Here is a 27,057-nt window from a genome sequence, read left to right as displayed (position 1 = left end):
ACATAGAAATGGAAAAAAATAAAGTTCTGGTTTGAAGTTATTCTGTTAGGGGTCATTTCAATCATTTTAATTAGCAGTTGTTATACAGCAGTTTGCAAAGAAACATTCATGTATCTTAATTTGAAAAAAAAACATATATGTAAAGCATATCAACTTGCCAAAGATAAATTAAACATGTGCTAGAGATGAAAAGAAAGTTAAGTACAAAAATTAAGTTTGTCAAGCAAGGTCTTATAATGTGTACCGATACTTGGTAGTCCACTTTAAGATTGGTTTTACATATAATGTAGATCATACGTCATTGACACAAAGGTCAGTGACTATTAGACTGGATCGAATGGTTCCCACGACGAATAAACAATTCCAATCGTTTGATAATACAATTCCAATTGCAAATATAAAACCCTGGATGGTTTTTCATGGATTTGGTACAAACATAAAAAGAAAACTGATTTAAATTAATTTGTACATTTGTTATTCTTCTTTAACTGTAATACCCACCAATATCCGAGCTGTCTACAAGCTACTACTGCATCAACATTATCAAAGTGGTTTTCACAAACTGTTCCCCATTAACCATTATGAAAGATTTCCAGGCGTCCTTCGTTCGCAGCGAAACCCGAAGTTACACGCAAACTACCTGCAAAGAAGGATAAGAAAACCCATATGCACTCTTTGTAAGAAGTGTTATTAAAAAGTTAAATTTAATTTAGTCATTAATAAACATAGACTACATACGTTAAGGATGACGTGTGTCAAATTTTTAGTATGCAAATAAAGAACCTGTTCCTATTGAAAGTAGTCAGATGGATTTATTTTAACATATATTCTCTCATGCACTCGATTTTGTTAAAACACTTGCTCGAAAATCGAAAATCACAATTTTATTTTGTTCTTAAATATACAAAAACAAAACCAACAATGAGAAAATCATCAACTGTGAAATATTCATAAGTGTTTTTTATTGTTAGTCAGTTTAAATATGCAAATACACTTCTGCTTATTGGTAAATATGTTTTGGTAGAGATAATTCTTTTAAATTCAATTACAATGTAATTCAATATAATATGCATTTTAACGTAAATGTGTGCTGGAAATATAGACAAAGTTTTAAATTAAAACGAATGTCAAATAAATACATCAAACCCGAAAGCTGACCATTGACATTAGTGAGCACACATGCCAATTTCGTCACAGTAAGAAGAAGGATCCACATCTGTTGATTCATTCTGCCTGTAGAATAAGATATTGTATTGATAGTAGGTTATCAATTGCAGTGATACTACAGACTACTGCACTACAGCAAGATGGGTATGTAGAAATTCTCTATAACATTTAAAGATAAAATGAAAGAAAAAGAGAGGCGGAAGATATCCAAGGGATAGCAAAACGTATAAGTCGAAAACGAACTGACAATGACTGATAAACACTAACCAAATTTCAACCCAGGGTGATCTCAGGTGCTTCGGAAGGGAAAGTAGATCCAACTGCACGTGTGGCACTCGTAGTCAGAGTATATAATCACAAGGAAACAATCGTTTAAAAATCAAAATATAAAAAAATTCCAGATTGACAGCACTTCGAATTCAAAATTATCTCTTGTTTAAATGCATATAAACAGTCAGGAACTTCTTCAGGTGTTGCACGCATTTATCATTTATTGATTATAAGCTGTTTTTTTTTGCTTTTGAAATAATTTCTTGTTAATGATAAACTATTTTTTATGAAGTTTTTAAAATCTAGGTAATGTGTTGCATGACTTTGTTCTATAGAAAACATTTTATTGATCTGTAGCTATCGGTTTGAATCTTACTAATCCTTTATGAGCACCAGCCTAGTTTTCAAGTAGAGTTATTTGGACTTTTTCGTCTTTTCGTCGCTTTTTTTTTTGTCATGACGGTTTTTCTTCTACTTTTGCGTTTTGAACGTCCCCTTGGTATCTTCCACCTCTTTTGCCATTGTCCTTCTTGGCTAGATTTCCGTTTGAATCAATGTTTTTTTTCAGAAATGATCGAGGCTAAGACATTTGACATCCATAACTTAATTCAAACGATTATTATCTTATAAAACTAAAAACGACCAACAGGTTAAGGCCAAATGCATTCAAGGAATCAGAGCTATGCATGTGGGAGATATATTCCTTAATTTGAAATGATATCCAGAATGTTATAACAAAAAGTTAAAAAAAAACAATATCCGTATTTTCATGCCAGTACAGAAGTAAGCATTTTTAACTGATTTGAATAGTTTGTTATTATGTAGTGCTATGACACCACTGGCACAGGTTAAGGCGATTTGGGTGCCCACACGCATGTTTGATCACGCTGATTTTCGTATGTGCCGTTCACAAGTCATGAGTTTTTAATTCAGTTAATGTCGTGTGTTGTTTTTTTTTTCTTTCTTGGAGATCATCTCCTGTTGCATGTTTTATCCAAGTTTTAATAATGTCCATGTTTTGTTTGGGATAAATTAAGGCATGTATAACGTTAACAAGAATATGTTTGATTATATTTAGTATGACAGACATTTTACTATAATTAAGACAACTTACTTGTATATTTATTATTAGTCGGATATTGTTTCGTTATTATTAAAAATGAAAGGGGTCGAGTAACACATTTCATGAACAATTTGTATGAATAATAATAATACTTCTATTGAGTTTTATGTTTCATATTGTATAAAGAATCGTTAATATTAAACTATTTTATTGTACCGTAACAACCTAAAAGTCATATGGGTACACTGAATAATTCAAGGTCATAAAAAGGTTATTTAGTCAAAAATTAATTTTAAAGTGTCAATATTATTGTCAGTAATATAAAATGTAAGTTAAGCATTGCAAACGGAAAAGGCATTTAATTCAATATAAATATAGTGAAATCAGTTTTTAATAGAGAAAAAAAAATCACCATAATATTGGCGTCGTTTCATTTCAAATACAATCTGAAATAATTATTTTCATGAGTATTATAAGCAAAGTAATAATAAATCACTAAAAATAAGATTGAATAAATTCTTTTGCAATTCTTAGTAGCTTCATATAAATTTCAGGAAAGCAACTTTTGCACTCTAAACACTTAAAAAAGATAGTCAATACGAACGAAGCTTCTAGGTTGCATGGCTGCAGCAAATACGTTTTGTTTCTCTCATGTTGAAAGGATTTCCTTGCTCCGTCCTGTCTGTCTCAATAGGAAAAAAAAAATTGAAATATCTACCGTTTACTGATAACAGAAAATTATCATATATATGTATATGCATCAGCTAAATTAAGCGTTTAAAGTACATTATGTTTTACCTACAATGAACAACAAAACATGCATATCAGGTTAAACTTGTTGAGAAGAAATTGGTTATTCTTTCGGACCACTAGGATTTATCTCCGTTTCTAGTAGCTTGGAGAGGCTGAATATACCAAAGTGATAGTAACAAACGAACTGATAATGTGATGGCAAAAAACGAAGCATGACTAAAAGACAAACAACAGTTCACAAAACACGACATAGAAAACTAAAGACTGAGCAACACTTAGGATATTTATTGTTTTATCAGTAGTTTTCTGTGAAGTGTTTTGCTGTAGGCTAATATTTGTCTTTCGTTTCGTTTTCTTCAAGGTAATGATGATTGGACTGATTTTTTTACCCATTCGGATGCTCCTAATGTTTGTTCATGTTATGCATGAATTGAATAAGTAATTTGAACTGAAAATTTCAGCTCTAATCATGCTTATGAACGATAAATCATATACGAATATTCGTTATCGTTCAAAACGTAATGGATGAAAATATATTAAAAATAGATAACTTTAAAATTTTGAAAACCATGATGTAAATAAAACAACAATTCTGCATATGTTTTATTTTTAATAAAACAAAACAGCAAAGAAAGCGATATTAACTTTTTTTGAAGTGTGAAATTTCTTAAGAAATCTTGGACGAACTACCATTATTTGAAGGAAAGTTGTCTCAATTGCCATTTTAATGTAAAGACTCTTTAAACTTCACCTCATCGCAATCGTGGCGTGGTAACGAGATTTTTTTTTATATTAACTACAATTGCTTTCTTTAATTTTTCTCTTGTTTTGTACATCCTTTTGTGTGAAGTTGTATTATTTATATCTCGGAATATAATAACTTAGCAACATTCAAAGGTTAGCTCTGTAAAGTCGATCACGATGGTAGAGAAATTCAATTTCAACCAGAAATTGTGTTAATAGAGCAGAAATTCGCCTGAAAATAGGCCACCTTCAGACCTTAAAACGAAATGGCGCAAGGGTTTTTAACGTGCAAAGAGTGTGACACTTGTTTATACGAAACGATGTTAACGTCCCCAATTTGACTGAAAATGGATGTGTATTTATAAATCCCGTACAGCTGAAGGAACACCTTTATCTGGAATGCTTTCTACTGCCTGATAAATGAGTTAAAAGGAACTTCTAGATGCATAGGGTGTTCCTTTATGCCCCGAAGCTATGTTTGTATATGGTATCAAATGCCCTTGTCCAAAAGAATTTCTTTTTTACTTATTTGTTGACTTGTTTTGGTTTTACATTGTTTCAATGTCACCTTGGACATTGTCGGAGTCTCGGGTAAATGAGGAACATTACATCGGAAGATATATTTCTCGAAATAAAAGTTCTGAATTTGACAAATGAATCGGTATTAACTGATACACTTGCGCATATATATATAAAAAAACACGAACTATCGGTGTAATGGTTGAAGAAATCTTCTAATATTATCTACATGTGCGAACAATTCTTTAAAACATTCTCGTCACCAAGATGCTTAATTAAAAATCGAGAAAGTAATTCAATACAGAATACGTACAGATCAATCTAAAATAAATTTTCTTTTCAACTACACACTGTGATTAAGGATGTTTGCTGCTCTTGTTTTTGACTTTTGTCAGATACTCGGAATCCTCTGGTTTTTATCCATGTAGTGCCATTAACAATTTTGAGCGCTAACCAATACTTTTCTTTTCATAACATGCAGTTTAAAAAGCAATGTTTTCCAAAGAAAATCATAGTATTTAAAAGCAAAAAAGGGGTCAATGTTAAACGTATAAAAAATCTAGAGAAAAATAATTTCCCATCAAATTTGCAATGGCTTATATCTGAAAAACAACGACATGAAGGACAAAAACCAATATTTTTTTTTCTGCTTTTTCATTTCATTATTTATATATTATCAATTTATTACAGTCTTTTAATAAGCTTGTTACTTTAAGACAGAGTAGCGAACTTCCTTAAACGTAACTTTCATACTATTTGGGTAATATGCAAATAATTCAGTAAGTATTAGTACATGTAATCATGGTAATATAGTCTTTCTCAAAGGAGAATGTCCGGCAAGGGCTAATTTCGGCCTGAAATTCGAAGAACATCTGATGAAAAGTTGTTTGACATTTTGTAAACACCCAAGTGTCTACTTCAGTCGATCAACTAGTTTATGTTAGAGATTTGAACTGATTTGGTCATAGAAAAACGCTCAAATTCAAGCTTAATTATGAAAAATCTATCAAATATGCCATAAACGCGAATTTTCACACGGTTTACGGCTAATATGGAAGTTGCCGCATTCGTGTTCAGTCTCAACATTTATATATGTTATGTATAATCATTAAATACAATGCATGTGCATTAATTTCACGCGAAACAGTGAAATATCCAATGAAGTTAACACTGTCTAGTATAAATATTATTTGCGCTCTTTTAAACCTGTCAAATCGGTTGCACGCCTCTCTCTATATAATTATATGCTTTTGGTTTTTTTTGTATTCTGTATAATGCCATTCAAATAACATTGATAATCGAACTTGTTTAAATAAATACAATTCTTTTTCCCGTAGTGGTCGCATCGATGCTCATCAGGGTTCAGATTTCATATCAAAGGAATATAATCGTAACATTAAAAATCATATATATATATATTGTGGCTAACAGTATAAAATCGGAAACAGTAATTAAGAATTACGATACTCTTGAAATTTTGACAAAGAACATTAATTCCTTACTTTGAAGAATGGAACATATGAAGCAACCGAGACAAATACAGTAATTCCAATCCAAAAGTGACCTGTTTCTGACAGAACTAAGGAATACAAAATACTTGTATCCAATAATTGAAAGAAATATAATAGGTTTAGATCCAACACTGCAATTTTCACAAAACATATCAAAGTTCACGTCCTTGTCGCACATAAACGTGGATATCATCATAAATGATTTTATTAATATTGGCAAATATCCGAGCCCGTTAAAAATATCAAAAATTCAAAAATATTTACAATAGAAAAAAAAATAACTTTGCAAAATCGAAAACAAATCGAAGCTACAACCTCTTGCAAGAAAATATTGCGTCGTTACCTTCAGAACAAAGGAAACAGTTTGAGATAGAAAAAAAAAATCCAAAAATGTGAAATATGTCAAAAAAATTAATTCTTATAGATTTTGTTGTCAGACAAGAATTTAGAAATGTCTTGGACAGTTTCGCTGAATTATGATAGTTGATATATGTTTTATACATGTACTGTACGTGTCAAATTATATATATATAAATATTTACACAGAATTATATAGTAAATATCTCTTTTCAAGGTTATGGAAAACCAATATTTCTGAAAGGTGTTTATGCTTGTTTCTTAGATACAAGGTAATAAATACATACCCTTCCTCGGTTTAAATGACGTTTTTAATCATAAAAGTAGGGACAATATCATTGAATCAAGCATGTGAAAAGCTGGGACATTTAGTGACTCCAACAGATTTAGACACAATCTAAGTCTTCCACTTTTTCAACGAACCCACTCAAAATTCCAGGACCCCTTATTTTTTATTTATCCAAATGAAAGTTTCGTTACTGTTTTGTGGACGAAAATCTGAAATTTTCATTTAATCATCAATAATATTAATTGCTATATTTCGGAAAATTTAAACACTCGTTTCTTCGCATAGAAACAACTATTCGTTAATCTGAGCATGGAACCGATAAATATAGATACAAAATATGAAAAACTAAGCGAAATTGTTTATCCCGCAATGCATGAAAAAATGTGTTGTATTTTAGTAAATAACACGTGTTCTCGATTGATCGTTAACACGTAGTAGTCAATCATGCATTGTTACTCATTAAGTGGATTGGTCAAAAACCCAGGTAAAAAAATGGCGTCATACGTAAATAAACAATTATATTTGCGAGGACATGTGTATGCTAATTTATGCATATATCCATATAAGATAGTGTTCCCGACCTGTTATACGACAAACGAAATACGTTAAACTCTCAAATTGCATTCAATAGAATTTGTAATTGAGCCGTTCCACTTCTTGTCAAAAGTAGCCTGTCAGTCATCTGATTAACAATGCGCAATATGACTGCGACCTCGGTCTTTTCAATTCCTACATCAAAAAAGGAACGAACAGAATATTGTTTGGTGATTGAAATAAGAAAGGTTTTACATTTTTCCGGTTTTGAACTACTTTCCAACATCATGAACATCGTGACTCAGGTTGTATAATTAGATTGAGTATCTCACATGTATCGTGGGATTATTAATTTTATTATACTTCATGTCAAAATGCCAGATTTTAACTAATAAATACAAAGGAGATAATTCACTCTATCCAATGGATCAGCGGGAGACAAATTTTGAATGTCACCATCTCGTGCAGACCAATCAAAAATCGATCATTTAAAGGACAACGAATTGAATTGGCGTCAATAATTTTAAAAACAATGCTCCAATTCTACGTTTTGGCCTCAGACCTTTTGCATAGACTGTCAAATTTTTTTTTAAATTGGCTACACTTTTGTTGATTTTCTTATAACTGTAACAATTTTTGTACATATGTGTTATTTGTACGAAAATATTAGTGTTCCATAGCAAATGAGTTTCAATGTATTGCTTATTTTACATGCTTTCTTACTTTTATTTTTCCGGAGGTATCGATTGATGTTTATTATATCTAATAATTGTGCTACTAAAAGTCTAGTATGTATTTATTGTTACTTAAAGGTCTACACATGTTTTAGTCTACTTTTGAATGGCGGTTGATCCGACAGTCATGTATGACTACTTTGTTTAATTTGTTATTTCTCGTAGTCATTTCCGTTAAATAGAATTCCATTATATTGACAACAATGTGTGGTGATCAAAACAAACAGACATATTAGGTAAAAACATCAAAAATTGGGACGCAGCAGTCACCGTTGTAATATAATCTTTCACGTTATCATCCGCTTGTCTGTTTTATATAAACATGTAGTCTGGATATCTTATGCATCAAATCGTTTACAGTTGAGGACCGAGGACACCTATTGAATCAAAATGAGTTGTGTTCTCATAATTAAAGGGTTGTTGTTTTAAAACTTGGAAACAATTCTGAATCGATTTTCGTGGTTTAAAAATCGGTAAACTGCTGTCGCCTTAATTAACTTACGATCATCTTACATGTGTAATAAATTGGTTTTATTTTAGTTTATAAATCTGTTAAATGATTCCATGTAAACAAATCATGCTGGTCTAAAGGTTAAAGGATTTCTTTGCTGATAATCATTTAGATTGCCTTTAGCTTTTTTTACTTGTATAAAAACGTAACACGCTTGCCAGAATAAAATGTTATTTAAATATGATTAAATTGAATAGATAAAATCAAACGAGGAATCCAATGTATGTTACAATTTATTAAAATGTACTATATCAGTACAAAGGCAAATACTCATAAAAACAACATTGACTATGCACATTTGCCTCAAGTTGGGATTTATTTAATTTACAATAAATATTTGTCAAAATGATGTAAATATTTGTAGATGAAATATGGATGACAAAGATGTTAACAATATCAATAATATAATTCTAAACAGTCTTACTTATCAATCTGTTAACTTAACAATAAGTGCACATTTACCTTATATTTCGAGGATATAAAACTACAAAAAATGTATGTCATAATTTTTCAAATATTTATATTGGTAATATGATTAATCAACATGATAAAAATACCGTTAATATTATTTTAAAATCTTACTGGTCAGTCCTATATCCTATTCAGCAAAGATGAATCTTTAGGTGTACACTTCGTTATAATTACTTGTTGACGTACTTTAAAGCAATGCGAATGTTGAAACTTTATATTATAGACAACTAGTTTAAAACTGGTATAATATTACCTTTTAAAAATCTACGTTAATTGTAAAGACGTTCAAACGTAAGTGCATAAAAATTAAATACAACAATTCTGTGTAGTGATTGTACGATTTGAGAAGAAAATGACGTAGGAAACATTTAAATTATATTTCAACTAAATTCAATTCGTAAATTATAAAAAAAAAACAAGAATGTGTCCATAGTACGAGGATGCCCCACTCGCACTATCATTTTCTATGTTCTGTGGACCGTGAAACTGGGGTTAAAACTCGAATTTGACATTAAAATAAAAAGATCATATCATAGGGAACATGTGTATTAAGTTTCAAGTTGATTGGACTTCAACTTCATAGCTATTTATGCAAAATATATACAGCAAATATGTATCTTTAAAAACACTCTTCGTTCACAAAAACTGTTGTCATACTCTAAATGCAACAGGTGCAATGTGAATGTTTTTAATTTTGGAAATGAAACAATTCGGATAAACCCGGTAAAATTCTACTGTGTTTGTAAAGACGCCTAAGCATTAGAATCTGTTGTAAAAATTGAAAGCGAAAATTAAACCATTCATTTTGGTTTGAAAAGAATATGACGTGGAAAACATTTAATTTTGTTCAAAAGAATTATATTTGCGAAATGTTATTTATTATGAAAGTGAGCAAACATCTTTAAAAGGTTAGATTTAAAAAATTATTTTAATGTATATATTAAAAAGCAGACGGTAAAATCCATTCCGTTTTGAGTTTTCTTTGGAGTTCGGTATTTTAGTTACTTTACTTTTTATAAAAAATTGCCTTAATTTTCAAAATACATTAAAAGTAAAAGCAGTTAAAGGGTACATTCAATTTGACAAATTTTGATATAATTAAAGATAACATTGAACACCGTTATAATCGTTCGAACAACAATCATAAACTATTAATGTTTTACTTAATGACCGACAGATCTACTTCTACGATATTTTAATTTGAACAAAGTGTTTTCATTAGTAGCCTACTGTATGCCCTTATAGGGAACAAAACCCTGTTTAATACGTTCGAAAATACTAGGAAATGGATAAATACCGACATATGTGAATACGGATCATTGTTTTGTTCAATAACACCTCGATTATTGATACTGTTAGATCGATATGACATTGCTTTGAAAAGCAAGTAACTTGGCATTCCTAAACCTCAATCATCGTTTGTTTTGTATAAACTGTCGAGGAATAATATGTAATGTAGGAATCGTTTAGCCTACTTTTTTAGTCTTCTTTCCATATTTCTGCCAATACATATGATAAACTGATTCAATAAAACTCCTCCTTTATCAATTGAACAATTTAGTGACAGTTTATAGTTTGAGTGGACTATTTGAGGAATTACATGACGGGATAAGTAAACAAGTAGAGATGAATAGTGTACCATCTGTATTTATATTTCGCAAGACAGACGAACGATATGATTTTCACTCCTCTCGATATACATTCCTTCATAATGCGTGCAAGGTAATGTGAAATCGTGAGGAGAGTTGATATGATTCATTTGAATGGCACATTCCTAAATAACGTTTCCTTTAGTAGGATTTTGTTTAATATACCTTTTATCAGGATTGGTAAATAATGAGGGTATATATAGTGTAATTTGAAAGTATTTGAACGATATTTATTTCAACAAAATAAACGATTGATGAATAAATCGAATCAATATTGTTCTTCTATTCCAATCCGTAGATTGCTTAGCCATTTTTATTCAAAACTTCTTGATGTTTTTTTTAATGTTCCAGGGCTATGTATTTGATGTGGCCTTCACTTGTTTTGTTTACAGTGCTACTGACAAATCTTATGTAGACGATATGCGCTTCTGGTGTACCAAATTTTATTATACGATTTGTGTCTTTGGTGAGTTTTATTAACAACAAAAAACCCGGTTTTTGGTGGAGTTCGTGTTGCTCAGGCTTTATCTTTCAATGTTGTATTTTGTGTACTAAAGAGAGAGCAAAATGAATCCAACCATAAATGGGGGGTGATCTCAAGGGCCCAAGTAACCAGAAAAATAAATTAAAAGGATTGCATATACGTTTCGATAAATGTCGTCCGAAAATTAAAACAAGAAATTTTATAACTTAGACAAGTAATCTAAAACAAATACATTTTTTCATAGCAGACGTGTGTTTATACATAAACTGTGTTTCATTCGTTTTTTCGATTGAGGGATGTTTATCCTGGATCCTTTAATTGCATTTGCATGTTTCTATAAAACTTAATGTTTGTATAAGAAAATTCGAACATATCTCTGCCAGTCGTGTGGTCTGCACGGTCTGTTAGTTTTAACATTTTTAACGCTTTGAGTTCTAAAAAAAAAATGATTGTTTCTTCAGAAAATTTCTTTCTCGAAAAACCATCTCATACGGTCAATGCGTATTTTTCAGTATACAATATGTTAGATGTGTACATGTAACCAAACCATAACGATGATAACGTTTTCATAAATTGTATTAACATTCTTAAAGAATTAAAACGAATGAACAGAATGACAGTTAATGTTAAATGCGATATGGCTTAAGATGTTATTGCAAATGAGTTTTTTTTTTTATGATAATGATGTTAAATAAGTACATAAGCAAACACTACTGAAATTGAATGTGCACATTTACCTTATATTTCGAGGATATAAAACTAGAAAAAAATTTATGTCAAAATTATTCAAATATTTGTATTGGTAATATGATTGATCAACACCCTAAAAATACTAATAATATTATTTTAAAATCTTGCTGGTCAGTCCTATATCCTATTCAGCAAAGATGAATCGTTATGATTACGTGTTGACATAATTTAAAGCAATGCGAATGTTGAAACTTTATATTATAGACAACTAGTTAAAAACTGGTTTAATATTACCTTTAAAAAATCTACGTGGGTTGTAAAGACCAAACATAAGTGCAAAAATATTAAATACAACAATTCTGTGTAGTCATTGCACGATTTTAGAAGAATATGACGTAGAAAACATTTAAATTATATTTCAACTAAATTCAATTCGTAAATTATCCAAAAAAATAATGTAACTATTTCTTGAGAAAGCTAGCAACGGTCTTTTAAAGGCACAACGAAGTCTTGTCAGTAATTGTTGTTCAAATAATTTAAAATTTGCTTCCCTAGCTATTTAAGCACCATGTATATTTTGTATGTACAAACAGTAAAGGTATACCATTGCCGAATCATAATAGAATTAAATATAATATTAAACAGCAGTGATCTCATTCAAAGTGCAAGGATACACAAATGTAAATCGACCGAAATGGTTGACATATCTACTGTTAGTCGCTTAACATGTAGCTCGATAGAACATTTAGTAAGCAACCAAGCAAAACTCGGGACAAAAAAATTAAAATCAGAAATAATATATTATGTTTATACAAATGACATCAGAAGAGAACTTTACAATTTGAACATAAATGCAGTGTAACTATCCTAATGGGAAACGATGAATTCGAATCTCTACTGGTAAACTATTTGTGTTGATATTTGTTTAATATCTGAATGTCCTCTCGGTTTTTGTGTCAGTTTGATTGCTGTTCAATTGATATATATTTCACGTAGCTTATATTGTGCGTTGTTGACTGTTGTTTGTCTTTTGATATTTTGTCGTTTTTGTCATGTATTTTTTTTAATAGGTTTGAATATTCCTTTGTTATCGCGTTTCAATTTAAATTTTAAAATCTTCACCTAAAGTAGCGTAGATAGTAAATAGGAGGTGTTTTGTTTTTTGTTTGTACATTGCAAAAACAATACCCACGGAAAAAAGACACAATGCATTAGCTTTAAAGTTCATTAAGGCACAAATTTCATTATAAGATAAAGAGTTGTTTCATAATTGTTGATATCCATCAGAGTCTAAAAGACGCGGATTTTAGTAAGTTTTGTGTTTTGTTCGGCCTTCAACAATGAGTACAACTCATACCGTAAAGTTAACTATTGTCTAACGTGATGATTTAGTCGGTTATTTGTTTACATACACTTACTATATATTTGTTGTGTCACTAACTGCCTATTGGTTGACGTTTCATTCCCGGGGATACATCAATGTATCACAAACCCAGTAGCCTTCACTCATGTGCTGACATTAAATTACATTTACGGATCATTTGTTGTGTACAGTTTGTTTGAACCTTAACTGTTCCCAAATTCAAAAGATTTTCAAATCAATCGAAATAGTGATGTTTCTTTCCCTTAAGCATAGATTGTTTCAATCAGAATTGGTGAGTTGTTCATGTTGTTTTGGATTTGTTATTTCTCGCTTATTATAGATTTTGTTATTCGTTTGACCTCCCAATTGCTTTATTCCATAGCAACCAGTGAGTCGCATGTAGACAAAATGCACGTCTTGCGTACACAATTATAAGCCTGCTAAGACAATTCGCTAGCAGTGAATTTCGTACTATGCAGTAGCTTATCAGACAATTCCGTATAATGATGATACTTATAGATAAATGAAAACTATTGACCAGTCTGAACACAGATTGAACAGATCTTATCTATATGCAAGCGAATTGTCTGAACAGTATTAGATTGGCCGCAGTTACTAAGTCTGCAAAATGACTGAAAGACTAAAAATTACCTAATTAGGTATTGTCCAGAGCTGTTCCGATCAAAATGACCGTTTTAGATCAAAATTGATTTACAAGTGCAGTAATGGTTTTTAAAAAATATAAAGCAACCATACACATATCAGGAAGGAAAAATCTGTTCATTTGAGATGTAGGTATATTGGCATTTTTATCTATTCTTAAAAGGCGATCACATACATGAGATTTCCTAATCGTTGCTTCAATATTATAGTTTGACAGTCATGTAAGTTCCATTTTAGAACACAGCTAGAAAGATCGCAAGGAAATTCATTCTTATTGTATTTGTTTTCAATTCGATAGCATTTGGTGTTACAGCAAAGTGAACGTTTTACATATTCTTTATACTGACGATATGACCATTTTCAATCAGGTTCTGAATAATACATCATATTTGTAGACAGACGATTTGCATTAGAGCATTTGTTTCGTCTAGGTTATCTGGAAGAAAAAAAACAAAACGCCATACCATGTTTTTACTCATTTTCAACATTGTTTAAACGACTAACACCGTGAAAATGTATAGTATAAAGGTATTGGCATTTAATCAAGTGTACTGCTCGAAACTTTTCTTTGAAAAATATTGATTAATAACACATTCAAGGCGTCACTTGATATTTAATTTCAAATATAACACTAAGAACGTTTTATTTTTTTTATTTATAAACTATTTGTTGATTGTTTGATCATATAAAACACACTATAACCTTTAAATATATTTGTACTTTGGTACTAAGAGTATGCGATATGGTATGAATGTTCTTCTTATTGTCGCTTTTGCATTTACATTGCTTTGAAATTAAAAAAAAATCATACATTTGAATTTTTGTAAATGTAACTGTTTAAAACATTTATAAAACGTGTGACCAAAATCGTCATTCTTTTTTTCTGTTCATTTTGGTTAAAACTGTCAAATGGTATGTTATCGTAGTCTGAGAGAAAGACATGGTATGGTATATATTAATTGCATAATAACACATTTTAATATATTGATAATGCGTCAATGCTTAATTATTTGAAAATAGCATTTGAAATTTTTATATAAAGAATGCTTTAAACGAGACCTTAAAGCACACAGGTCGTTTTCATACAAATAACATTAACAGTGTATATTTTAATTCGGTGTTTACCTTTATCCACAAACATTTGCAATTAATTAGATTATCATATGTGAAAAGTGTAACTATTATATACATTAGGTTCTTTTCGTTATAAACTAGTCAAAATCATCTTCTCCAAAAGCATGTTCATTATTACGGATGCATATGTTAGTAATCATCCGAAAAAATATTAATGCGTTAACAAAGAGGATACGTAAACAAGTTATAAAAGTGTAATGTATGAACACATAATACCCTGTTCTGAATTCTGTATATACCTAGTTTTATATTTATAGAAATATTTTCCTATCATTATTTATCAAAATATCTAATTTAATCATGTTTTTTTTTAAATATACATTTTAACTTTATAACTGATAATACACAATATAATAATGCTTAGCTGTCATTTGTTACAATTCCTTTCGGAAATTCTAATCAAAGAACATCAAAATTAAACAACGTGTTGATTATGATAACTTTTACCTACTTGAATAGCAGAAGACACTGCAGTTTCTTTGCTCTGCAGAATATCTTTCACAATACCGTCCACAATATATGGGTGACGGATTTGTGCAATTACGTGTTCGAAACTGATGTCTTCCACAAAAGTAGGCACCCCAGGAAGACCATATACTCCATCCACCATTAACTAGTATAACAAAATATAATAGTGTTTGATTAGTGTTTATGTAAAACATAAATAACAAATTACAAAAGACACCAACAACCCAATGAGAATAGAAAATTACATTGTAAACATTGAAAAAAAAGTACACAAACAACAATAACAAAACCTTCCACATAAAACTAAAGATAGAGCAAAACGAACCCCACCAAAATCCGGGTAAATTTTAGATGCTCGTTAGGGTCAGCAGTTCTTGCTACAAATGTTTCTTGTCTTAACCTAAGATAGCTCAAAATTCAAAACCCATCGATTCAAAGAATAGAGAATGAAATACATGTAAAATGTTTAATCCTACGACATGGTCGAATGCCAATGTTTGATCAGAAAAGGACGATCGATAGAAGAGACTCTATAAGTTTTAGACTGGGTGAGGCGACAGTGTTTGCGTTTCCTGCTTTTAAAACATCATTCGCCATGCCAATATAATTCGTGATAGTGACCGTTGAAATTAAGTAGCATCGATTTCACTAGTTTTCCCGTATAACTCTGTTGGTCAGATGTTTGTGTACGAAGCACACTCATAATCATGAAGACCATATCGTGTGAACGTTTACAGGCATAACAGTTCAACTGCGATATGTAAACGACATGCGATTGGCAGAAGATATATTCTTGTTAAGTCGTCCATCTCTGTCATTATCAAAGAAACGATCACGATATGATGCAGAACCCCTACTTTCGTTAGTATCCATAATCTCAAGATCACTGGAATACCTGAGATGTGAGCATTCATTGAAATGAAGGTTATAGAGTGACAGGATATCATACTACAAAAACAAGTCAGTCAGTAGTGGTGCACAATTATTACCCATTGAAGAGTAAACCAACAAATAAATATGTTGTCGATACAAATGTGTTGTTGATTCAAAAGTACAGCATTTTATTTATATCATAGTTGGTGTATTTGTTGTGGCAATATGTGAGTTTCTTCACAAAGTTAGTTTTGTCATGAACTAAAACAAGGAATTCGTATCGATGCTTGCCATTATTATAGACAAAGCTCTGTTCAATCCGACAATTTAGTTGATCTTTCCATTGAGTAATATGAAAAAGCGTAGCAATATTTAAAGTTTTGATAATATAACAACATTCTGAGAGTTGTGATTGCACATATTGTAGAAAACATTAAGAATTTTTAAGAATCTAAATCTGTTTGATATCTTATTACAATATTTCTAAAGGCCATCTTATACTTTGAAGTGATGGTGGTTAGAGGTGACGACCATGATATATATCGTTCTTCATTTGTATGTTTGTGGAGTTAAGGTATCAAACAAACAAAATGAGATATTTACTTTTACTTTTTTATGTTAATATCAAATAACAGGAATGCTCATTTATGATTTTCTAAATTCTCCATTTTCGTTAATGATGTAGGCCATATGTTGGATTCTTAATTTTGCTGTGAATTTCAAGTTTATTAAGACATTCCACACAATAATGTTTGCATATGATACAGAAACAGAAAATAAGCAATCACTCCATATGGACATTATCAGAGGATGTATAAATACCCTGCCACATCCGGTCAGTGTTTCTGTTACCTTTAAGTTTGCTTTGTATCGATATGGTGAGCTTAGCCATTTTCAACTGATTTTTATAGTTTGTTCATATTTTGTACTGTTACACCGATGTCCCAGGTTAAGGGGAGGGTTGGGCGCCCGCTAACATGTTTAACCCCACCACATTATGTAAGTGTCTGTCCCAAGTCAGAAGCCTGTAATTCAGTCATTGTCGTTTGTTGCTGTGTGTCATATTTATTTTTCGTTCAGTGTTTAGTACATAAATCAGGCCGGTAGTTTTCTTGTTTGTTAATTTACATTTATTTTTATCGGGGCTTTTTTTAACTGACTATGCGGTATGGATGTTGCTCATTGTTCGAGGCCGTACGGTGAGCTATGGTCGTTAGCTTCTATGTCAATTGGTCTCTGGTGGAGAGTTGTCTCATTGGTAATCATACCACATCTTCTTATTTTTATATGTATGTTAGTTATATAAAGGAAAGGGGGTCGCGGGATTGTGTGTTTGGCAATCAAAAAATTTAAATAAACTTTTATATGTGAAATTTGATTCACAGTAGTAGAATAAGAGGACTTAACACTAGCAGAATATATTAAGGCACAATACATAAAACGTTATTGAGACAGATTTATTTTGTTCCAAATTAAAAGCATCCGTAGAAACAATCTGGCACATTTCTGTGTCAGAGTGTATATAAACATCATGCAATAGCTTAAACCAACAAAGGTTATGTTGGAACAAGGAAACACTGAAGGGTCAGATTTGACAATATCAAAATGATCTCTATGGAAGATTAAAACCAACAATAAGTTCTAATACTTTACAGAATAGTCATATGTTTGCTACCTGCGTTGAACATATATCTGTAAAGTGTGTAAAGAAAAACTCACATTATGTTCTATTCATTACGTTTTATAAGTGTTGAACACACTTAAGTTAATGATTGCTGTAAACAGAGACAAGCAGGAAGTTATTTTAAAATGTGCATTTTATATATTTAAACGGCATTGTTAACGCTTTGCAAACATTGCTTTTCGGTTTTCCCTTACCTACTCTGTATCAAACATTGTTAAAAGGAAATGAAAAAGCAAATACATTCTTATTGTTTTGTACAATTGACATTTTCTATATACTAGATTTGTTTATTGCCGACATTTGTATTACTTTTGACCAAAAAGGATGATTTAAACAAAAAACCAGACAATCTATATTCTTATTGGAAACAACGTTGCTCCTCATCTTTACGATTTGTTCTGTTCCTCATTTGATTGGCTTTTTCGGAAAAGTGAAAAATCTAGCATCATTCTTCCATTATACCATTTTCCGCTATACTCTCACTAAGTACTTGTTATCCAAATTTGGTTACAGTTTTGACCTGATCATCTATCCGATCGAATTTGAAAAAAGGATACTACACATACTATTAAGTCTGCTTCATATCTTGACTTACATTTAGAAATTAAAAATGAATAAACGAAAACAAGGAGTATTTCAGCAATCCTAAGGATTTATTCAATCAGGAGCAGCATATGCAGAATAAACCTCCTAGCTGAAATCATTTTCTAAAGCTTGCATTTTCTAAAGCTTCCATGTTCTACAATAATTTCGTATCTATTTTAAAGTTAGCATTTTAAAAGATGGTGACTAGTGGTGAAATTAGAGCCATCCCATTTCATGTTTTACGGGTTCCATCATTAGTTGGCTGCCCCGGAAGGAAAATCGTTGTTACAGATGTCAATGGATATTTTCAAACTGTTGTAGCGATTACCCGATCCTTTTTCCTTCGATCGTGACATGCCGAAATGAGTGTTAACACCGATTGTGTATTTACATCCATCCCCGTAAAAAAATTGGAGCTCTGTTTGAACGATATGATCTAATTTAATTGAAAATTCCAAAGAGACAGTTACACTTGTTGAACGAACATCTATGATTATATTTTCAGGGGGTTCTGTAAAATAGCATTATTAAAGGGGCATGCAAATGTAATCAACGTCTACCTTTTTCATAGCATGAATGCATGCATCGGCTATTTAAAGCTCTTTTATAAATCATTATGGTACGAAAGACGAGTGTTTCGTCTACACAAAACTTATCAGTTACGCTAAAATCAAAATAAATAGAGGACCAAATCAATTACGAGTTTTAGAAGTAAATTTCTAGATTTGTCCATTGCTAGAACACAATAAGTTACTATTTATTATGTATCTCAACGATTTAGTTAGTTTACATGTTTCGAAAAAATAATGTATATATATATTGCTAAATTAATTGTATTAGTTAATTTGTATCGTAAAGGGTTAATCAAGAAAGAATGCGATTATATCACAAATTTCAAATGTAAAACCAGTCAGATCTATGGACTTCCCAAAATTCACAAAAGTCAAAAGATTAAAGAAGCATGCAAGCTTGTCAAAAGTTCTTGTATAAATATATGTGCACCAAACGATCTAACAATGCGACCAATAGTTGCTGGTCCTGCATGTGAAACGCACAGACTGAGTAACTTCTTAGATATTCTTCTAAAACCTTTTTTGAAACACATTCCAAGTTTTATAAGAGACGACTTAGATATGTTAAACCATCTCCCTAACAACGTAGAAGAGACCACTATAATAGTGTCATTTGATGTCGTCAGTCTCTACACGAATATTCCTCATAAATACGGAATAGAAGCCATTAATTTTTGGATAGAAAAAAACAAAACCGAACTACCTAACCGAATAGAAAAGGAAATTATAATTGAAGGACTTCGGTTTACTCTTCATAACAATTATTTCATGTTCGACAGCAAAATGTATCGCCAAAAATCAGGTACTGCAATGGGTACAAAAGTTGCACCTACATATGCCAATCTAGTGATGGGATACCTTGAGATTCAGATGTATCGGAGATCACAACGAAAATTTTGACATTATTTGATAAATTTTTGATGAAAATTGGAAAAGATACTTAGACATGTTAGATGACTGTTTTATTTTTAATGAACAACAGCATAGATATGTTAATGGAATTCAAAGATTTACTCAATGAAATGAACGAGAACATTCAATTAACTATGGAATACAATAGTAACTAATTACCTTTTTTAGACATCTTAATCTTATCTTAAAGAACGGAACCAACATAGAAACCGATATTTTCTATAAACCGACTGATTCCAAACAATATCTACTTTTTACATCATGTCATCCAAAACATACTAGAGTCAATATACCATATAACCTAGTTAAACGCATATGTACTATCATTTCAAATCCAGAATTAAGGGATACAAGATTAAATGAATTAAGATACATACTCTTGGACCGAAGAGAATAATTGATGACGGAATAACTAGAGCCGAATCTTTTAGCTTACAGGAATTACGGAAAACTAAATCACATTCAAAAGAAAACGTTTTACCGTACATTTCTACTCACAACCCCAGAAATAATGAAGGTTTCAACACTATACATAACAAGTTACCATTTTTACAGAGCGTCCAGAGGATGATGAAATTATTTAATTCACACAAAGTTATTAAAAGCAAACGGCAACCGAAATCATTAAAAAAATTGTTGACCCTCGCAACATTCCAAACTGAAAATAGTCAACCAAAGGTACACAAATGTGGACGACCAAACTGTGAATCTTGTTTATACTTATCCGAAGGAGTAAAATTCGTTTTTAAATTAAGACACATTTTTAAAATCAAGAACAGTTTTACATGTACATCGGAAAATCTTTTATACATAATCATTTGCAGTGGTTGTCATGAAAATTATATTGGACAAACCGGTAATACCATTAGAAAACGAATGACAGTACATAGACAGCAAATTCGAGTCCCGAGCACAAGAAAAATCCCACTTAGCGAACATATTGCTAGATGCGCTAGATCAAATCATCCAAATTTCTTCATTTTTCCATTATATCAGTGTTCAGATAATACAACGGAACCAATGAGAATTAATAAAGAAAATTATTTTATTAAGAAATACAGTCCTAAATTAAATAGATGAAATGAGAATCTGGAAGGCATTTCTTTATAATTATGTACTTTCACTTTCGTTTTAAGTACCTACGTTGTGCTATATTATGACGTTCAGGACTAAATAATAATGTCGCTGATGGACGTTACCCCTGACAACGTCGCCAGCAACCATATCCTTGAAGATCTGTTAAACAGTGAAACCAGTAGGATACTATGGAGAACATTTTTGAATAATTTGTTGTTGTAATAGACAAAATGTGAATATTCATATTGAATATAAATATTTGGTGCATTTTCAGTCTTATTTTTTTTCCTATATATATATATATATATTATATTATTCCACAGAACATGATTTTTCATTATTTTAAAAATGAGAATGAAAACGGGGAATTTGTCAAAGAGACAACAACCCGACCAAAGAGCATAATACAGTTAAAGGCAATGAATGGGTCTTCAACAAAGCAAGACAATCCTGCACCCGAAGGCGGGCTTCATCTGACCCCTTAACAAAAATGTGTACTAGTTCAGAAAAAATGGACGTAACACTAAACTCCGAAACATTTAATTGAACCAAAATTTAAAAAAAAAAAGACTAACAAAGGCCAGAGATTCCTGACTTGGGACAAGCGCAAAAATGCATCGGGGTTAAACATGTTTTGTGAGATCTCAACCTTCCTCCTATACCTTTACCCAATGTACAATAAACAAACACACAGCAATACGCACAGTAAAACTCAGTTTAACAGAAGTCATTGATTACATTTATATATATATAACTACAATGTATATTATCAGATTATGCTTACACATTTGAACTTACCAAAAGATCTGCAAGTCTTATTATCGGATGTCATTCCGTACTAATCAGGACACATGCACCAAGATAATGTACTGTTGTAAGCCGGTAACGGAAAACAAATCTGGCTACAACCGCCGTTGTTTGTTTCACAAACATTGGTTCCTGCAAAGAATGTAGAATATGATAATCAACCTGAAATAATAGCAGTAAACACAGTTAAAGGCCACGAACATATATACCAATGTCTTTGCATAATAACAGTACAAAGTATACTAAATTAAGAAATGCAAGTGCATAAGCAAATTATTGCATTTAATGTGTCCACAGAACTATTCTCAATAGTATACTTATCGCATGCTGCAGTCTTATTTCTCCTTTTTGGTATTTTGTTAATTTCTGTGCAGTATTTACTTGGTAAATTTTGGCTCTTGCTCTTGATATTTTGACAAATATTAATTGTGACTTTTTTTCAGAAACCACACAAAACAAATATATTTATATATATATATATATACATTATCGTTTAAAAAAATATGTTTGAGATCTGGTTGCTGTATGTAGACTATGTTTGAAAGTGTATTATTTCTCATTTTCATATTCAGCAATGATATATGTTATAAATGTTCCAGAATGTTAAAACCGCATAATTAATACACCATTGAAAGATCAATATGTATAGATATGTTAGCATAGCATAGCTTAATATAAAACATGGGTACACAGGTTTTGTCACGAGTTTTTACTTTTTACAACATATAAATAGACAAAGTGTCAATCGATAACCAAACAAAACATGTTTTTTTATCTTTTTACTGATATTTGCAATGATGGTCTTTGACCTTTAAGCACATAATACACTATTTATGTAATGTAATGGTTTATTAACAAGTGAAATCAGGGGGTATCGGTGGTGGAGAGGTCTAACTACACCATCTACTGTATCACTAGGCTGTCAATATTGAGGTTGTGAATTCGAACCAAACCCGCATATTACATTCGACTTTAATCGGAATTTACTAGGATTGCCAGTTTTCTTGCCGCAGGTGAGTGGTTCTTTTCTACAATTCGGCTCCATCCACTAATCAAAACAGGCCGCCACTAAATAGTCAACAGTGATGAAAGAGGCATTAAATTCAAATAATAAATCAACAAGTGAAAACTGGATATTGCTCGATAATAACTCAAGTAATCTAATTTCAGTATATTAATAGACGAACCTTCGACGAGTATATTATTATGATAATACTTAAATAACAAAAGGTGATAACAAATTTTGTCAATTTATCACGAGTTTCTATTTGGCAAAACTATGTTTGTGTTACTTGTTCTTGTCTTTAATACCTAAACAATTTGACATCATATGCCCAACCTTCAGTGGCAAACGTAAATAGACATTTCTAAGCTTTTTGTACGCTTTGGAATGGAATCGGATTTGACAAAAGGCTGAGTTTCAGGTGAGAATGTTATGTTTTCGTAACTATATCTCTCTGCGACAGATAAAATAGTCCAGTGTGCTATTCGAACGTCACCTTTGACCTAACAAATATCCAATAGGAATATTGCAGTATCATTGCCGGATAGGCAAACTTAATATAAAGCAATGTTAGTAATGATTATTCATGTCAAACCCCGTGCAGTGTGGGACGAGAAAACTATCTTCACGCTTGACACGAATGACAGATAACAACCGTAATAAAATAAAACTGTTCGTACGTAGACGAATAGATCAATACTTTGCTCATACATTTTCCTGTGTGACAATGTTTGAAATTCATTGCCAATTTTTCAAAGAAACGAGATGTATTGTCAATATCAACCAGAATGTCTAACGGAAAAACTATATCGTATACATTTTTTTGAGAGCTAAATATGACATTTTATTTTGATCAAAGCCAAAAACCCTCTTCAGATTAATACATAAAACATTTGAAATCCATGGATGTTTGAATACGTAGAAACGTTTATAAGTTTTTGCCGAAGTTTTGATTTTTGTTCATGTATAAATACCATATTGCATTTTAAATATCTATATCAACATAAAATCATATTTTTTTGGTTTTGCATTTCACTTAAAATCAGATTTAATTTTCAAAATATAAACACTGTTTTGAAGATATACACCTTTAGGTTGTAACCCATCTACAAGTACTTGCGTTCTCAGTGGATAACGAATATATTGTGCGGTAGTGGAAAAGTTCTGTCCAGTGTATTTATTTGCTCTACATATGGTATTGTTGTTCCAATTAGACAAATAATCATAACTGCCAGACACCAGCAAATCAAATGGCTTTGGTAAACCATCAGCATTTTTAATTACTGTATGGGTATCTGTTAAGATACTGTCTATTCAATAATTTTTTTCACCAATATGATCTACAAATAAAGATTGATTATACAAAATCATTTTGAACATGAATATACAATGAACTATACTAATGCAATTATATTGTGTATATAATACAAATAACTCTCCTCATCAAAATATCTCTCCATATAAGAATCAATTGAAAGATAAAAGTATAGGACATATTGTCTGTGAGGACGACGCTTGCTTCTAGAACACATTTCTTCCAGATTTCTCGTAGCTAAATATTTAAGAGCAAAAAACCAAAAAAAATATATACACAGAAATGAGGTTTACTGACTTCGTTTTATAGCAAAAAGGAAAAATGATGTAATTTAAAGTAAATTATATTACAATTAGAAATAACTGCAATTACCTCCCTCTTATTTTATATCTAATTTTATTAAATTCTAACTATATTTTATACAAATTTAAGAAATGTCAGCAAGGATTAGAAAAACAACAACTAATTTACGAATAATAATATCATAGAAATATAGAAAATTGATGTACTAATACACATATCAATTAGTTTACTTAGAAATAGTTAATGTTTAGTGACAAGTACACCAACTGAAAAAGTTACCTCAGAACACGCATGGAAGGACATGATGTTAACTGTGTTCGTTTTGCAACCCGTTATCACCTTAGCCAACAATATATTATATGTTCTCAAAATTAACAGGGATGTTTTGGATGGAATGGAGAAAGGTGTATAATTTATTTTAAAATTTATTTTAACAAAAACCAAAATAAACTAACGTCTACCTTAATGTACATAGGTGATCTTTAATTTAAAAATATTGAATGACTATTTACAAATTTCAACAAGTCATATTCTACATTATCCTAGGGAGTATGATGTTATTTTACACACATTTTATTGGCGCACCTATTAAGGACATGATCTGTTTGAAAAACTTGACATGACTGTGTTATTATACTCTTACAATTCACAATTTGAGGAAAAAGTGAAGGCTTTTATATCTCTTTGTTTTTATGAGAACCTGTGGATGCTCTATGAAAAAACAATGTTATTCATTTCTTCACATTGAATTTGTTTAAAATTAGAATTGAAATTTGTGGTGACATTGATACTGGGTTCATTTCTTGTGTTAGTCGTCACCAAACATGTTCAAATTTGATAATTGTTGTCAATATCTCATTGACATTAGAGAATATAAAAACAATTAGACTGAAGGTTATTCACCTTTGTAGAGTAGAATGTCGACCATTTTGATGCTATTAAAAAAAGTAACAAGACTTCGACAGTAATGTTTTTCTTCTATTGACTCGGTTAGGTGCGGTAACGTAATTCTGTTATGGTTTTAATTCTTTATAAAACCGATATTTTAGATAAGACCAATTTTGTAAATTTAGAAAGGTTGGTATAAATGATATATCCAAGAAACAGGTGTTGCAGTCACTAACTGACATTAAAACGTTATGGTTAGATTATAAATTGTATGCATAATACATGGTTCAAGATGTTTTATCCAATTGCTAGCCTATACTTATGTTAGCATTACTATACTGCAGTGATATTCCTATATATTGTTAAATGAACGACTCAGAGATAAACTTAATAAAAAACATAATTGATGCAATTTACCATTATAAAACTGTTAGGTTGAGGAGAAGTAATCCAGCACTGTCTATCTGATTAGTGGACATCGTCTCTCAGATTAGCGAACATCGTCTCTCAGATAAGTGAACATCGTCTCTCAGATAAGTGAACATCGTCTCTCAGATTAATGAACATCGTCTATCAGATTAGTGAACATCGTCTCTCAGATAAGTGAAAATCGTCTCTCAGATGAGTGAACATCGTCTCTCAGATGAGTGAACATCGTCTCTCAGATAAGTGAACATCGTCTCTCAGATGAGTGAACATCGTCTCTCAGATGAGTGAACATCGTCTCTCAGATTAGTGAACATCGTCTCTCAGATAAGTGAACATCGTCTCTCAGAATAGTGAACATCGTCTCTCAGATGAGTGAACATCGTCTCTCAGATTAGTGAACATCGTCTCTCAGATAAGTGAACATCGTCTCTCAGATTAGTGAACATCGTTTCTCAGGTTAATGAACATCGTCTCTCAGGTAAGTGAACATCAAGATCTTATTTGCATATTCAAACTTTCAATCCTTGGTTCTCTCTTTGTTTTGATGCATACATACTTGTAAGGTACATCAACCTTTTTTCATATAGCAGAATCGCATTGCCATAACAGTACAACTTTCATCTAAAAAATAGCACTTGCTATTTAGATTGCAAATATAATGGTTTCTACCTCGAGCTAGGATAAATTATTCCTAATTTTAACATAGTTGAGTGGTCATATGAAAACAGCTATGATAATTTATTGAGAGATAGGAAATAAAGTATACATGTACTATTTATTTTATTTGCTTTAGCATATACATTAGACAATGTGGGAGTAAAATTTGAATAAGAAAACAATATAAATGTGAACCCTTTTATATGTAACTGATAATAATAATCATTATCGATTTATGGCGTTTTGTTAACTGTTGTTACCTGAAAAAGAAAATATAATAAATGTATTATAAAGCAACAAAAATAATTCTTCCATGCTAAATTATTTTCGAATATATTCAAATAAATATGCTTAAAACAGGAATTTAAAGTATAAACATTATACTTTACTATCATATAATAAGTTTGATGTTTTTATGTTTTCAACAATGTATTAGATTATTAAGATTTTATCATATAACCTGCAACAATATTATTTCAACTATTAAACATTCCTTTCGTTTTAAAATACATAAAAAAAACCTGTTCCACAAATTCATGTAGATCTTTAAATAAATATATATATATATATATATATAT

General features: G+C 30.9%; 1 long non-coding RNA gene across 4 annotated transcripts; it reads right to left on the bottom strand.

Moving 5' to 3' along the window:
- Nucleotides 1–1,174: 1,174 nt before the first annotated feature.
- Nucleotides 1,175–27,040, bottom strand: LOC127723663 (uncharacterized). 4 transcript variants are annotated; one of them, XR_007992186.1, is made up of 6 exons: nt 25,811–27,040; nt 23,976–24,227; nt 21,876–22,016; nt 15,358–15,519; nt 8,915–14,208; nt 1,175–1,233 (listed from the first exon to the last, which is right to left on the bottom strand). It is a non-coding gene; the product is annotated as an uncharacterized LOC127723663 (long non-coding RNA). The 4 variants fall into 4 exon arrangements; XR_007992188.1 differs by having other exon boundaries at nt 11,794–14,208; nt 25,811–27,037; XR_007992187.1 differs by lacking the exon at nt 1,175–1,233 and having other exon boundaries at nt 8,736–9,176; nt 12,041–14,208; nt 25,811–27,036.
- Nucleotides 27,041–27,057: the final 17 nt, after the last annotated feature.

Source organism: Mytilus californianus, unplaced genomic scaffold (assembly GCF_021869535.1).
Source record: "Mytilus californianus isolate M0D057914Y unplaced genomic scaffold, xbMytCali1.0.p SCAF_13, whole genome shotgun sequence".
NCBI lineage: Eukaryota > Metazoa > Mollusca > Bivalvia > Mytilida > Mytilidae > Mytilus > Mytilus californianus.
The sequence above is the reverse complement of the archived record's forward strand: the minus strand, read 5'-3'. Positions and strand labels throughout refer to the sequence as shown.